At 37.6% G+C, this 16,471-nt stretch overlaps 1 protein-coding gene across 2 annotated transcripts in view; it reads right to left on the reverse strand.

The window, feature by feature from the left end:
* Positions 1-16,471, reverse strand: part of ip6k1 (inositol hexakisphosphate kinase 1) — a 123,005-nt gene that overhangs the window by 86,363 nt on the left and 20,171 nt on the right. The window contains exon 1 of one of the 2 annotated variants that reach the window (XM_052121706.1): positions 1,263-1,522. The exons of the other annotated variant lie outside the window; for it this stretch is intronic. The gene's annotated coding sequence lies outside the window, so the exon portion shown is untranslated. Of the gene's footprint in view, positions 1-1,262; positions 1,523-16,471 lie in introns of those variants that run through there. 2 annotated transcript variants of the gene reach the window in all.

Here is a 16,471-nt window from a genome sequence, read left to right on the forward strand (position 1 = left end):
CACAAACTATTGCAAGGGCACACAAAACTAATTGTGAGGGAACATAAAATGTATAATGAGGTAATAAAAACTATTGAGAAAGAATGCAAAACTAACTTTTATAAAAAATAAAGTGTGCTTCTTTGATGACATGAAATGGAGATAAAAGAGTAGGACTGGGAAAACAAACTATTGCCTGTCCTGATGTCCTCTACAGATAAAATAAATTTTCCCCCAAACAATTACTGTGATAGCTTATGTTTCTTATGCACCAAAACAAATAATATACAAATAATGTGGTCACAATACTAACTTCCAACCTAATTCACGTAATGGAAAATTGCGATTCTTATACTATTTTCCAATATTTCATTTATGCTCCCATGAAGAATAATTTTGTTCACTTTTCCTTTCATTTTTATTATCAGGACAATATATCATATCACACACTGATATGCAAATAAATGAATGAATTCACATTTGATAATACTGTTAAAAATAGAAAAAATTAGCTAGCCTATTGGCACAATAAAACAAAGCTCAGGCTCAGAGTCTAGACTGTTTTTGGAGGTTAAATATGTTTAAATATGCTGCCTAATAATTCATGCCACATTTGGATCAAGTGCGCTGGGGGAATTCCGGAAAATGTAGTAGAGGGAACCCTCACTATCACAACACAATTCGGCAGCAGGTGCAAGGAAAAGTTAAGGAAACAAATACCGCAGCAACTGTGGAACATTTGGAAATAAAGTGAAGCAACGAAGAACAAAACATTCAAAAGCCTTCCTCAGTCATGTTCATGTTTTACACATGTCGCAGAGCTCATTGTCTCACTTCATTTGGCTTCACCAGGCCCAATACAGTACAATGTGACAAAAGCAATAATGTTTTGTCATCTTCATTACAAGTAAAAAGCAGTTTGTTAATGGAAAAGCTACACTATTCTAAAAACTACTCTCACACTATTAACTTTATCATGTAAACAAGAATGCAGTCGCATTGACTGTACCGCAGATGATTTTACCTTTATAACAAAATCATGGTGACAAACTTAAGATTCAACACCATGTGTAAATTATATACAGTATAAAACCAATGACCAACAATGATCTTACAGTACACATTGTCAGTTACGCTACAGCACAAAACAGAATGAAAAGCAAATAAAAAACAACCACAACTGAGACTCAATTGCAGCAGAGATGCCTGATTACACCTGATCTCACCTGTGTATCACTACATGAAAACAGACTAATTTATTATAGTTCAACTTGTCCACTTACTGAATGTTGGACTAGATCCCAATGCTTTCCCAAACAGAGAATGCAGTCGTTTCTAGAAAGTATCCAGATCTGCCTGTGCATTTACATCTGATTTGCATGCATCATGTGGTGATGGATCCGGATGCGCCACAACCCGGTGTTTAACACATGTTAGTTTCTTTAAAAAACACACAATGGCAGATTAGTGTCAATGCCTGGACAAAAGAAAAAAAAGAAAGATGTCTGGTTGACGAAAGCATTTTGGCACAATAATAGTGGGAGTGTTGTAGGATGACAGAATGGAGACTGAGACAAAATAACAGGGCTAAACAGACACCAGGAAAGACAGGTGACCCCACTAAGCCTCTTTCAATGGTGACTGTGATGTTTGCAGGCAGGGTTGGGTAGATTAGAGCTCTACAGCAACTGCTCCATACACCGCATTACAGGTCTAATTTTAGCTGCCATCGCTCTAGGACTGGATGGCGGGGACAAAGTATGTATCGGGGTGCCATCAAATGCAGGAAAGATTATCATGGAACCTGCTGTATTTTTGTAGTGTTCACACTATAGCATGTGTCCTAGTTCTGATTGGGAAATATGATGGTTCTGCTAACAACAGAAAATGCATGATCAAAATCAGAATCAGCTTTATTGCCAAGTATGCTTACAGTTCTAACAAGGTGGATAGGGAAGTGCTAACAGTCCTCTCAGCAGTCCGAACTATACTTTGAAGTCTTCTGATGTCTGACTTGGTAGCTGAACCAAACCAGACAATTATAGAAGTGCAGGAAAGACTCATTGACTGCTGATTATAACTGTATCAGCAGCACCTGTTACAGGTTGAACTTCCTCAACTGGTGAAGGAAGTACAACTTCTGCTAGGCCTTTTTCAATTTACATTTACATTTATTGATTTGGCAGACACTTTTATCCAAAGCGACTTACAAAATAGTAAAACATAAGCAAATCATCTTAAGGAGACAGTGGTATGAAAAGTGCCATACTACTAAGTTTCAATAGCATCAGAATTGTATTCAAAACAGATTAAAGTGCAACAACTTTTTTAGTGACTGGTTAAGTGCTCATGAAAAAGATGTGTTTTAAGTCTTTTTTGAAAACAGAGAGTGAGTCAGCTTCACGGATGGAGTTGGGAAGGTCATTCCACCAATGTTGATTCCCTAAAGTGTTGTGGGGATGGTGTCTTGTAGTTGGAAAAGTCTTTTAGGCCTCTCCACACTGGTGCAGGGTTACTAGCTGAAAACAGTTTTTCAGCTTTTCCGAAATAGCTCATTTTAGCCACTCTAATCTCCTTTGAAAGTCTGTATTTAGCCTGATTGTACATGTTGGATTATACACACAGAAGAATTGAAACAGCATGATTTGGATCTAGGAAAATCCCAGCCAGTTTGGAATGTTTCCACATCATAAATCAAATGGCCCAGGCATCCTCATTGGTCAGAAAGGCCCCTCTGCAACCTGACCTCCTGATTTTCCACACAGAGTTAAAGCAGACTTTTCTTTGTAAGGTTACAAGGACCATCAGATTTGCACAACTCTAAAACATTTCATCTTAATCTAGCCTTGCTAGATAATGCTGAACTGTGGTAACGTTTGTACCTGACAAATGAATGATTATAGACCTATGGACCTCTTTAAAATGTGTGTAGCGATGTGCAATTACATTTTGTATGATTCATCTCATTCGACTAAGAATGGTAACTATAAGGTTTAACTTGATAAAATACAATGATATGTAAAACCAATATGATTTTTTTAACCAGGGATTTTTATGTTTTATTACCTACATGTATAACAGCCATAAACAAATGTCATATTTGGAATGCAAGCATTTGTTTGGTTACATAGAGAAAGCTGATGACAACGAATATCATGTCTCTTGAACCATTTGCAAGATATAAAGTTCATGATTAAACATGCACTATTTTTGAGTGGGAAAACAGTGAGAATCTCTAACAAAGACTTATAAATCAGCTAGCCGAAAGGACAGCCCAGTCAACCATGTGACTCTGAAATGTCACTTCTGATTCGCGCAGGACACCTTTGGGGATGCGGCCAATTTCAGTTAAAATATTTCCAAACAGGAAGAACACCCTCTCTTCTCCGGTCTCTTCTCTTCTGCCTTCACGTGCTTCATCTTCTGCTCGGCTGACTGCTCAGACTTCGCTCTGACTCTTCCCCATGTGAGGTCCAAGGAGGCTCGGGACTCGACGTCCCGAGAAAGTTCATCACTCTACAGTTCACAAACCCATGACACCTCACTTCACAGCTAAAATCATCATTCATACAGACAATAAACTCGATCATACAGAAGTCAAAAACATCAACGGAATGAACTTTCAGCCAAGCGCCAAGAAGCAAGCAACAAAATGAACGCAAGGAAACACCACAAAGACACACAAGTACATCTCCAATATTGTGCTCAAAGTGCTGGTGTATTAATCAAATAATTTAGGTAATCCGATAGCAAATCCATGTAGACTCAAAGAAGGATTAAATGGTTCTTAAAGTATTGTCAACAGATTCCATAAAGTTAATTTTCACTGTACTGATTACTCTTTTCACCAACCTATCTTATGTATATGTGTTAGATTAGATTTATGTTTAGAATAGTAATAAAGTTTGTCTGTGTTCAAAGACGACGTGACTGTGGTATATTTTGATAAATAATCTCATCCCTGTTTCTAAAAGATTTCGCTTCAAAGCTGTACCTAAATATGTGTGATATTATTTTCCATAAACAATGAGAACAATATCACTCCAATAAGTGAATTAATCATAATTCACTTATTAAAGCTAATTCCTTGCAGTATAAATTGTGAGCTGATACAACTAGACGTTGTATTACGATTTCAATGGTGGAGAATCTATTAAGACAAACAATCTAGTTATTTGTCATTTATCTCATTTATAAGTCGAACGTGACTAATTCCATTATACATTTCATTACCTAATAAGGTACAATAAGGAAAGTTTAATTTTGTCCATAGCTCACATATTTCGAGACCCTAAATTCCCTTCTAAATTTAGCATACCAAATATCCTTACACATAATGGCTATTTATTTATATTATTTTTACAGTCTTTACTACAGGTTTAGCAGATTTAAGTTTCTGCCTGTAGGTCAGAAGAAGATGAAACAGACAGTGATCAGAGAGTCATAAATCTGCACATGGGACAGAGTGACATGCCTCCTTTATTGTTGTGTAGCAGTGATCCAGTGTATTTTTGTCTCTGGTGGGGCATGTAATGTGCTGTCTGTATTTGCGCAGTTCACGTGAGAGATTTGGCTTTTTTTTTTTTTATCCCCAAAATGCTCAAAATCCTTGTGGTGGCGTAGTGACTCCCCTCACTCCGGGTGACGGAGGATGAATCTCAGTTGCCTCCAAGTCTGAGACGTCAATCTGCGCAGAGAACCACATTATAGTGACCACGAGGAGGCTACCCCATGTGACTCTACCCTCCCTAGCAACCGGGCCATTTTGGTGGCTTAGGAGACCTGGCTGGAGTCACTCAGCACACCCTGGATTCGAACTAGCGACTCCAGCAGTGGTACTCAGCATCTTTACTAGCTGAGCTGAACTAGATTTGCTTTGTTAAAATCTTCAATAATAATAAAAATGAGTCCATCTGTTGTTACTCCATGTCTGTGATCTGATCAGCCAGCTGTTTCAATGCAGCATTCACGTCCGTGTGAGGAGGAATATAGACACTCACAAGAATGCACAAGGAAAACTCCTACGGCAAGTAGAAAGGCTTACAGTTTATGAGGAGCACCTCTAAATTAGGACAGCACATCTTCTTTTTGTTACATCTATACACAAATATTTGTTGACATAAAACACATTCCACAACCTCTCGTTTTCCCCATTAACTCAGAGGTGCGATCTGCTCTGAACAGCTGGAAGCACGACAGATGTCATCAGGCCCGCCGTCAGCCCAAGGCCCAGGGGGGCCCATGCAAAGGTCTATAGTTGACCCTTAATGGGATCAAGTACAACAATTTACTTACAGACTTAAATCACCGAAAATAGAATGCATATGTATATACATGATAAATACATAACTTTTTTATCATTAAAACACATTTCAACTTGTCAGCTGATTCTGATACCCCATCCCCCCACTGTTATTGTGAAAATGGTTCGGTCGAAACACCTGGCCAATCACACAGAACACACACGATGTGCATTGTGCAAAACGGGCCTGACTAGAGAGTCAAAATGACTCACCAAAGGCTAAAATCAGGGGCACAAAAAAAGAAATGCGAGCAAACAGAGAGCAAAAGTGAACGAAATGGCCAAATTTCTTGCCAACCATGAAGCACTAGGTATGACAGGCGAAGCTGAATGTGACAAAAGTGAGGAGCTAGTGTAGACTATCAAATAAAACTGCAGCTAGCTAGCTTAACCTTTAAATAACATTAGCACGTTCACTTAATTAGATAAGATATCATTGTTATAGATAGATATAAATGCCCTTAAAAGTAGGGATGGGTACCAAAACCCAGTATTAAACGGGCCCCGGTGCTAAATTATTAAAGACCGTGGTATTGATAAGCTCCGACATTACGATCCTTTTTAACGTTTTGGTGTAATTTATTATCACAGTGCTGCAGCCTCTCTACTCTTGTTTTGGAGCTGCGCTCCACACACACACACATTAGGGGTGACCAGATCTCAACAAACCAAATGTGGGACAAAGAGTAGCTATGTTAATGTGGTACACATTACCAATGCTGAGAATATTCAGAATGCTGAGAAAAATTGTTACCAATCTATCTAAATTAAAAAATAAACATCACAATTTTCCCTGGCACTATGTAGTCAGCAAAGACAGTAACAGGTCCACCTGCACTTGACTCACATGTGCGCAGTTTGATTGACATCAAACACAGCCCCTTAATGACAGCTTTCCCTGCTTTCTTCACAGCCATTGGATACATTTATTTTATTGACATTTTAGATTTGTTGCCAGTGAGATATTGAGTTTATATAGTGACTTGGCTGTTGTAAACATTACTGTTGCAACAACATTCTTTTAAAAAATAATATATTTTTATCAATTATTTAATAATTGGTAAAAAACTAAACGATAAGGAGTATCAATCAGAGTAATAGTATTGATAAAATCCTAACGATACCCATCCATATTTATAAGGCAATTGCATTGTAACCTGCTGGAATTACTAAAGCTTGCAATTAGCTCATTTTTAGGCCTGAAGTCAGCAAGAAAATAATCAATAAACTCTTCCTATGATATCACCCTCTATCAGAAACTGAGGGAGAGACAAGCATCCCTACCATGCAGAGCAGGTCCACTGAGGGAGAGACTAGCATCCCTAAACAGTGAGTGAGTAACACAAGGATGGCTGGGTGGTGGTGGATGGCGCTGGAGTGGGTGTGGATGAGGGCAGTAAGTAGGGGTTGCCGTTTCTTTGTTTATTGTAAATAAATAAAACAAAAATCATTAAGAGTAAGAAAACGGTCTTTATTAAAATATTCGTTTTTCATATTCAGGTTGGCAATGAACATGTACAAGCAGCGTACAAGCACTCCGCACAAAGTCTGTCGCCCCCAGTTTCTAAAATGTTGTCCCTTTGTCCATAAATCCTGATGTAATGCGGCCCTGGATGTAATGCGCTGCATGGAATGTTTTCACTCAGCCAGGATTCTGTGAAGCACAATGCAACATAAGTTCTTATTTTTGTAGTAATTCGTCCATTTTGTTAGGAAGTTGGCAGTGCAGAAAGCCACAGTGTTTGAGCTTGACCAGTGCGCAGGCTCACTTCCCATGTTTGCCTCTTTTAGCGTGCTTGTACAGCACAGCACCGCTTCTCCAACTAAAAACAGAACATCAGAATAATCAAAAAACCAGTAAAAGATTGTCTGGCGTGTGTTGCCGAATATTCAGCAGCTCGTCTCTGGTAAAACTGATTGAAATAAATTACTAAACACAGGACAAACAAACAAAAACAGCAAAAGAACTGGAGAGCTCCATACCGAAGTGGCCATCCACTGCGCCATCTTAGATGTATATGAAACCACAGTCGCTATTTGCAAGGATGTGACTTTGAAAATTGATCACAAATGGTTTCATAACTCAAGAGCCGTTTCAAGATCAGTATATCTAGTATCTCTAGGGCTGTGCAATTAGGGTAATTAAGCTCCTGTACCCTTTAAGGCCACTTTCAACATTGAAGTGAAATGTAATAAAAATTAACCAATTCCTTTAGTTTTATACAGTGTTGTATAAAGTATCCCTTTGTCAAACTTGAGTAAAAGTAAAGATACCATCGTGGAAATTGACTCAAGTAAAAGTTAAAGTAGCTCATGAGAAAACGACTGAAGTAAAAGTATTAAAGTAACTGATTTAAATTTACTTAAGTATCAAAAGTACAAGTAAATTGTATAAATTGCAGAACAGTTCATTAAACCCCTGGCAAAGCATTTGATTGGCGGTGCTCATAATTTACTCACCCTCATGCAACCCAAATGTGTATGATCTGCAGAACACATACATAGATTTTTAGAAGAATATTTCAGTTCTATAGGTCAATTCAATGTAAGTGAATGGTAGCTAGATATTTCAAGCTTCAAAAAGCACATTAAGGAGCATAAAGTTATCCATGCAGGAAGTGGTATTAGGGAGGCCAGCAGGGGGTGCTCACCCAACAGTCTGTGGGGGTCCTAATGCCCCAGTATAGTGACGGGGACACTATACTCTAAAAAGGCACCGTCCTTTGGATGAGATGTTAAACCGAGGTCCTGACTCTCTGTGGTCATTAAAAATCCCAGGACACTTCTCGTAAAGAGTAGGGGTGTAACCCCAGTGTCCTGGCCAAATTCCCCCCATTGGAACCTATCTATCATGGCCTCGTATTAATCTCCATCCCTGAATTGGCTATATCACTCTACTCTCTCCTCCCCACCAATAGCTGGTGTTGTGGACGTTCTGGCGCACTATGGCTGCCGTCGCATCATCCCTATGCTATGTAAAGCACTTTGAGTGCCTAGAAAAGCACAATATAAATGTAAGGAATTATTATTATTATTATACTACTACAGTGGTTAAACCCATGTCCTCTGAAGCGATTCAGTTGGTTTTGGGTGAAAACAAACAAAACTGTAACTAATTTTCACTGTATATCTTGCCATTGTAATCTTTAGGCATGATCATAATTTCAAGCTTGATTTCACTTTCTAGTGCTTGATGTATGCACAGAGCCCTAGATGGCACTATAGGAAGTGTAATCCAGCTTGAAATCCTGATCACCATGAAGACTGCTAATGTCAAAATTTATAGTCACATATTTTTTTTTATATTTTGGTCTATTCTCAATCAAAACCAACTGGATCCATTCAGAAGACATTGGTGAAACAACTTGAGTCTTATGGATTACTCTTATGCTACATTTAGAGCTTTAAAGGTCTGGCCACTATTCACTTACATTGAATTGACCTATATAACAGCGATATTCTTCTGAAAAATTTTTTTTGTTTGTGTTCTGCAGAAAAAAAATGAAAGACATCTTGGATCGAATGAGAGTGAGAAAATTATGAGAGAATTTTTATTTTTTATTTAACTATCCCTTTAATGGTGCATTCAAGTCACATCAGAATTATCATATTTATGGGACTATGGGGCCAATAAGCAACCACCCAGAACACCCTGGCAACTGCATAGCAATGTACTGAAACCAGAGATGGGTAGTAACTCGTTACATTTACTCCATTACATTTACTTGAGTAACATTTTGGGAAAATTTTTACATTTAGAGTAGGTTTAAAAGTGGGTACTTTTTACTCTCACTCAAGTACATTTCTAATGATTTTTTTTTACTTTTACTTCTTTACAATGTGTGGCGTTACTGTCGTTACATTACTGGGTTTAATTTGAATTAATGTGTAATTTATTGAGAGATTATTGAATGGAACTTTTACGAGAGCGGACGTTCACAGCAGCGCGCAATGAGACCCTCCCACTTGAGTGATGAGACTGTCACTCAAGTCATCAGTGCTGCAGCATCAAACTCTTCAAAGTTAAACACTTTCTTCACTCCACACAGTGAAAAAAGAATAGTTCCGTCACGCGATGCCTTCATTTAACACCAAGACAAGTTGATATTTCAAGATTAAAGTCCCAGCTCCAACTTCAGGCAGCACACTGAGGTAAATTTTGGCTCTAATTTAACACAGGCTTCTGTAAATGGGCTCTTATGACATCAGTTTTTAAGTGTACATTTTTAAATCAGTGCAGCAATATATCAGTGTGCTTTGTCCCGCAGTCATAAGCAGTATTTATGCATATACTCCGCGCCCTCACAGGGGGACTGGAAACTATCACAGCTACTTCAGGCGGATTAACGCCTTCCAAGGACTTCTGAGAGCAGAACGAGAAATTGCGATGCTACTGCCCGGATTAGGCAAAACTGTCTGATTCCATTCAGTGCAAGTCATCAGAATAAGGTAAATGCCCTGGCTATTGTAATCTATTGTGCTGTAGGTGTTCTGGGTTTAGTTTTAAAACTGAATGATATCAACATTGAACATTATTATATTTTTTTTTATTAATTAGAAGATTAATTCCATGTAGGGATACATGCAGTAGTCCCAATAAGCATTTTCTTATTTTAAATGAATTTTAGTTGGTAGATCTTATTGAGTTGGTCATTTAAAAGTAGATCATCACACAAAAAAGTGTGGGCAACCCTGATATAAAGAGTACATTTTAAAATGTATCTGTATGTTTTGTCTCTCTATATGTTTTTTATATGTTGTTATTTTAATCCAGTAATGATTTGTCAAAAAGTAATTTACTACATTCAGCATGAAATAAAACATTGCAGGAGTGAAGGAAGCAGTAAACTCCTATCTCGCACGTCTCCCCGTGGTGGATTGTGGGAAATTAACCGTCATTGAATGTACTTGAAATGTACACTTGAAATTAGAGTGCATTGTGGGTAAAAATGAGTGAACAAAAGTAGGGAACGAGTGGTCACTCAGAATTCAGACACTCCTACAAAATAGCGAAAACTCGTTGCGAGTGTTCCACGATCAGGGTTGGTGCCCTACGTAGGTTATGTACTCTGCATTTAGAGAGCGGCAGTACTGTTGTACAGAACTAACGATCTAAATACTTACGACACTGAAAACTGTAATTACACTGAAATAAGAATCCACACAGGACTTTAAAAGCTATGAAATAGCGAAAGAAGGCATTATATTTCAGCATTATATATAATTAGGGCTGCATCTAACGATTATTTTTGTTGTTGATTAATCTATCGATTATTTCTTCGATTAGTCGACTAATCTAAGGATTATTTTTCCGATTAATCTAATGCATATTTTTGGGATTAGCCGATTTATCCATTGGCAAACTTTCCAATAAATAATAAGTACAACTTCTACATTAGTATTTCAAACTTTTATTAATTCATTTTCTGAAATTTTTTTTGTATCTGTCCCTATTCAAATAAACAATAAATAAATACACTAGATTACAGCCTAGGCTACTGTTAATATGTAAATATAACGTTATTGTTTGTTTTTAAAGTCTACATTAGAGACATGCGCGGGACGGATTTCTCCCTTAATAATTCCTAAAAAGCGGACATCTCTGTTATTATCAATGAAACTGACTGCACAATGAATCTTTCATTATATCGATTTGCCAGTATGCAGAATTCAGCACTGAACAAAAAGTCCATTTTGAGCGGTGAGGAGATTCCATCTTAAATGCTTCTGATTGGCCATTGCGTTCAAGAAATCAACACATATGTCTGTGATTGGCTACATTGTTAAACGCTACATTGTTTAACAATGTAGCCAATTTGGTGATTGGCTACATTGTTAAACGCAAACATGTTATACATAGAAAAGATTTACAGGCCAGGGTCTATCTATTTTGTTTTAGTTGTTCTTGTTGCTTTTGTGCAACAGATGAATGACAATTTATTTGTTTTGAGATGTTCAATTTATAGATTTCTATTTTGCGGGAGTCCCGCGAATCGTTTTATTCTCCCGCAACCAGCACACACACGAGTGCATTACCGCCCGCGCCCGCACTCGGCCATCAGATCCCGCGCCGCACTCTGTTGTGTTGGGTCCCGTGGGAGTGCATGTCTCTAGTCTACATGTGCATACACAACTTTTAAAAACGGGCAATTTAAATGCACTGAAGGCTTCGTTGACAGATTTAAGTTGAAGTTATAAATGAAAGTCCATTTTATTGTCGCCGAATGGGCCAATAAATTACATCTGCACCGTTAGCAATTAACACTATTAACTAGCACACAAGCTGTAATAGCTGAAAAAAGAAGGTATGACCGCAACAACAACTCCAAAAACTCACTGTAATAAAGCCTACTACTTATCTACCTGGCTCGTCGTTTTGAGTTCGCAGAGTCACAGGATGTTTCCTTTTAAGATGCTCGTTCATAGCAGTTGTGCTGCCATGGTATGACATTTCCGCTTTGCATAGTGAACAAAGCACCTTTCTGTTCGGCTGTAGTTTAAAGTATTCTCATACTTTGGATGATCGTGGTCTGGCTTTATGTGATAAAGCCAGATTGTCATTTTCACCATGAGCTGGAGCAGAAGCCGCCATTACTCGATATTTAAACGTAAATAATGAATGTGACGCGTCGAAGCATTTCATTCGTGTCGACGTATTTTCATAGTCAACGTAATCGATGACGTCGACGCGTCGTTGCGGCCCTATATATAATGTCCTTGTGGTACGTTTTCACTGTAATAATTACTAGAAATGTTTCCAAACTTCTCTTCTTATTGACAAATTCCTCCAGATCTGACAAGAGCCCTTAAAGGGATAGTTCACCCAAAAATTACAATCCTCATTATTTACTCACCCTCATGCAACCCCAGATGTGTATGACTTTCTTTCTTCTGCTGAACTTAAATTAAGATTTTTGTGGAGTGAGGAGTATAGCGGCATGATTTTTTTGGAGCGAGGAGTGGGTTTTTAAAAAAATCGGAGCGTCATTGTTTTCTCTCGCTCAAAGAGCACTCCACTAATGCTCCTTCATGGGCAAAAAACCTGTTCACGGACCTTAATGCAATAATTCACCACATGTTAAGCAGTGTTAAACACTATTGGAATGAAGGAAAGATAGAACTGCTGATATAACCAGAAAGAATGTGATAAAATAAATACTAATTTAAAATCTAGTAGCACTTGGTAATGTTCGACCTCCAGCGCAAAGGTTACTTTCACTTTCTGTTTTCACGCTCCCTATTATTGAGTTAAGCTTGTGGTAAAGCTTGACTTAACTACATGCTTGTGTCTAGTCTCTTTATTCCTGCATTAACTGCCGAAAATTAATGACGGGATGGCGAAGGAGAACAGGAGTGGGGAGATGATTGGCATGATCAAAGGTTTGTTATATCCTAAAAGACGTGTCCAGAAAACATGATGATAATTGTTAGAAATGAAAGTCTTCTAAACGATAGCAGTGCCTTTTCTCTCCGTCTTTTATTGAGTTGTGAATGAATCAATACAAAGTAATGAAACCAACGTTGGGGAGCAAAGTATGCATCTTGTTTTCTCCTGAATAACATACAAATATATATGACAATACTGAAGGGAGTTCACATCTCTAAACCAATAGAAATAGACATTACCTCATAGATAACAATTCCATATGACAATCTCCTTCGAAACCTTGAGAGCCCAAAACCTATATGAAAAGGCTGCTCTCTACGAGAGCCTGATGGACCATGCCACAGACAATCGTATAAAGTACACAAACATATAGTATAGACAGAGAAAGAAAAGGAGGGGGCTCCTTACAACTCCAAGTTAATATGAAACAGATGTTAGATAATGCATACAAAAAGGAATGTCTCAACTCAGCATTTTCCCTCTTGGACAGAGCTGAGATGTAGACCTATTTCTAACAATAATCCATTCATATGTGGAGTGAAAATCTAAACGTCATCAATGCACCTCTAACCTATTAAATATTTTGAATAAACATATCATCATTCTAATCTAATGCATCACAATCTTAACTGTAGGCTATTATGTCCCGAATTAAATATAATTGAACTTTTAACGTCACAAATCACCAAATAATCAACATGTTAATATTCCATAGTTTGACTTTAATTGATTGCCATCTAAATGTATTTTAGTGTTGTAGGCTAATTTATGCATTATACATTTGCAGATGAAGAAGCTCAGCAAATGCAAATAGAGGAAGATTTAAAAACGCTAGTATTTCTAAAAGTTAACTCTACATTAAACATATAGTTTTGACAGTCTTATCTAGTTTTGATTAAAAAAAAAAAATGGTAGAACATTCTGAGAATGTATTTTACAGAATTATAGGGCAAGGTTAATGAAAATATGTGCAATAACAGAAAATAATAGGCAATAATTAGGCAATATGCCATGTTCTCTGTTGTCTTTTGTTTTGTGCTTTTATGTTGAAGCTTAGTTTAGCTCCTGTTTCCTGTTTTGGTTTTTGTAGTCCTTTTGTAGTTTCTTTTATTACCTTGTCTTGTTTCACTGTTGCCCTTTGTTTTTCACTTTTGTCACTTATGTAACGCCATAGTCTCTTTGTTAGCGTTCGTGTTTTCCGTCTTTGCTTTCACCTGTCCCTCGTTAGTTTGCCATTGGTTTCTGTTTATTACCCTGTCATCTTGTTTGAGTTCTGTCTGTTCATTGGCCCCTGTTTTCCCATGTCCATGTATTTAAACCCTGTCTGTTTGTTCAGTCGCTGTCGGTCGTTGTTTGTGTTGAATGTTACCGTTTCATGTTCATGCCTCTGTCAGTGTGTGCTACCTCCTGTCTCGTTCGTTCGTTCGTTCGTTCGTTCGTTCGTTCGTTCGTTGATTACCCTGCTGTTCGTGGATGTTCGTGTCAACTCGTGTTCACCCGTGTGTGAGTTTGTGTTTGTTTACTTTCCCCTCGTGGACCTTTTATTTGCCCCAGTGTTTGTTTAATGTTGAGATCCTGTTTGTTCTTCTAGCTGTGTGTTCTGTTGTTTTGATAGTTAGTTTTTCCCATCGTGGACTTTTCTTTGTGTTTACCTTTTTGTTACTTACACATTAAACTGCGTTTGGATCCTAACCTTCTGTCTGCCGTCTCCTGATTACCCACACCGTGACACAATAATACATAGACCTAATAATGTTTTTTTTGTAATTTATTAATTAGATTTAATTTAATGTTTTGTTTTGTTTTTTGCATCTAGCAATTTATTTAATTGATAAAACCCAGAGAATGCTGTCGATATGTTTCAAAAGTAAGCTACAAAAATGATATAATTTAGTCTTGGGCTAATGTTAGTGTTCTAATAAAGCACATTGTATCTTTTCTTCTAGTATTGTGTATTTATTTTTTTCTGCATGGAAGGTTGTGATATTTAAAAGCATACTGAAATAACTTTACAGTGGAGAGGTAGTTAGGCGCTAATTTAGACATGGAGCGAACACGGAGCAGGATTTCTCTAATCCAGGAGCGTGGAGTGAGTGATGAGCGGGAAATGGACAACCCAGAGTTGAGCTGGAGCGGAGTGATTAAAGAACGCTTTGAGCGTGAAGGGGAAATTGTTGCCGCTCCACTCCACTCACATAATCTGGTGGCAACATTTTAAAGCTAAACAAAAGTCAGCATAAAAATAATCCATACGACATAAGGTTAAATCAGTATCTTCATATTACTTAACAATGTCTTTAATATTTCTATTAAATGTTTTTATTTGTGATGAACGTACTTAGTCTGTTCACAAAATACAATAACAGTTCACCTACAGATGCATTTTGCATAATATGATTTCTCTGACATCCTACTATAAAGGCATTCCATTGCCAGATGCTCGGAAAATTATGTGCAAGGAAACAAAACTGTAACACTCCCATCAGTTTAGCAGGTGATAACAATGCTGCAATGCTAGCATTTGTGCTACAGGAGTACGATCATAAAAAGAGTATAATTTACCATGTTTTGAACACCTGTTTCTGCAAGCGTTTGTTAAATTAGCTTTAATATCATGTATTGTATGAACTCTGACTCATTTATCGATATTATTTAACACAAGTGAATGTTTATCAATTACTTAGTACATCTCCCTGGGTGCCGACATGTTTGTGGGACGTCACGCACCTGCATCTCAGCGAAATCACAGTTGAAAATTTCTGCACGAGTTTCCCTGTTTGATTTCTGACTTCAAGTTCCAAGTTTTCCTAGAAGGAAGTTGGAAAATCCGACTTTCTAATTGAATGGAATTAATTAAATGGTACATAGTCCCTGTCCCAAATGACACACTTGATGTGCGGTCTCGTGGTCCCACGAAGTCCACCGAGACCATAAGGTGTCCCATTTGACATTTTAGCACTCAGAGGTGTGCTCACGAGCGGCCCCTTTTGTGCCTTCAATGCACCCTTCAGCTAAGCCTGCATCAGTGCGAGCTCCACAGTGGAATACTACCCAACAGTCCCCGCTGCTGAACCTCTCAACCAATCGGAGTTTCTGATCTGGAGAAAACAATCACATTTTAGCATAATTGATTCAAAACTTTTTTGTTTGGTTTTCCAGAGGTATGGAATTACTTTTATTCAGTTTTATTTAACAGTTTTTCTTGGGGAAGTTTTTTGTTCATAAAGTATCCTAAAACTAAACCTTTTTTATTGTTGTTTTAAAGAGGATTTTAGAATTATAGTGAGTCTCAAAAATGTCAAGAGAATATTTTCCAGCACACAGCTGTAGCTTGTAAGATTTCTTATATTTACTGATATTGCAATGTTCAGTCTAACATTTATATAATTACAACAAAACTCATAAATGTGTTTCTTGTGGTTCAATGAGATTTTGATATATTAAAAAGAACGGGCAGATAAAAGTTATTAGTTTGGTAGCACTGTATGTTTTGTGATGTACATTTAAAAGAATTTTCTCTAAGAGCCATTCGTTCGGGAATCGGACTACACTGGCCATGCTTTATGTTTTGTGCGGTAGATTCAAAATAATCGGCTCATAAGAGCATTAATTGTAGGGAATCAGACTACACTGTTCAGACTGTATGTTTTACACTTTAAATTAACATGAATCACCTCATTAGAGTAATTCATTCAGGAGTTGGACTACACATTTATGCATTTGGCAGACGCTTTTATCCAAAGCGACTTACAGTGAACTTATTACAGGGACAATCCCCCCAGAACAACCTGGAGTTAAGTGCC

Source organism: Xyrauchen texanus, chromosome 48 (genome assembly GCF_025860055.1).
Source record: "Xyrauchen texanus isolate HMW12.3.18 chromosome 48, RBS_HiC_50CHRs, whole genome shotgun sequence".
Classification (NCBI taxonomy): domain Eukaryota; kingdom Metazoa; phylum Chordata; class Actinopteri; order Cypriniformes; family Catostomidae; genus Xyrauchen; species Xyrauchen texanus.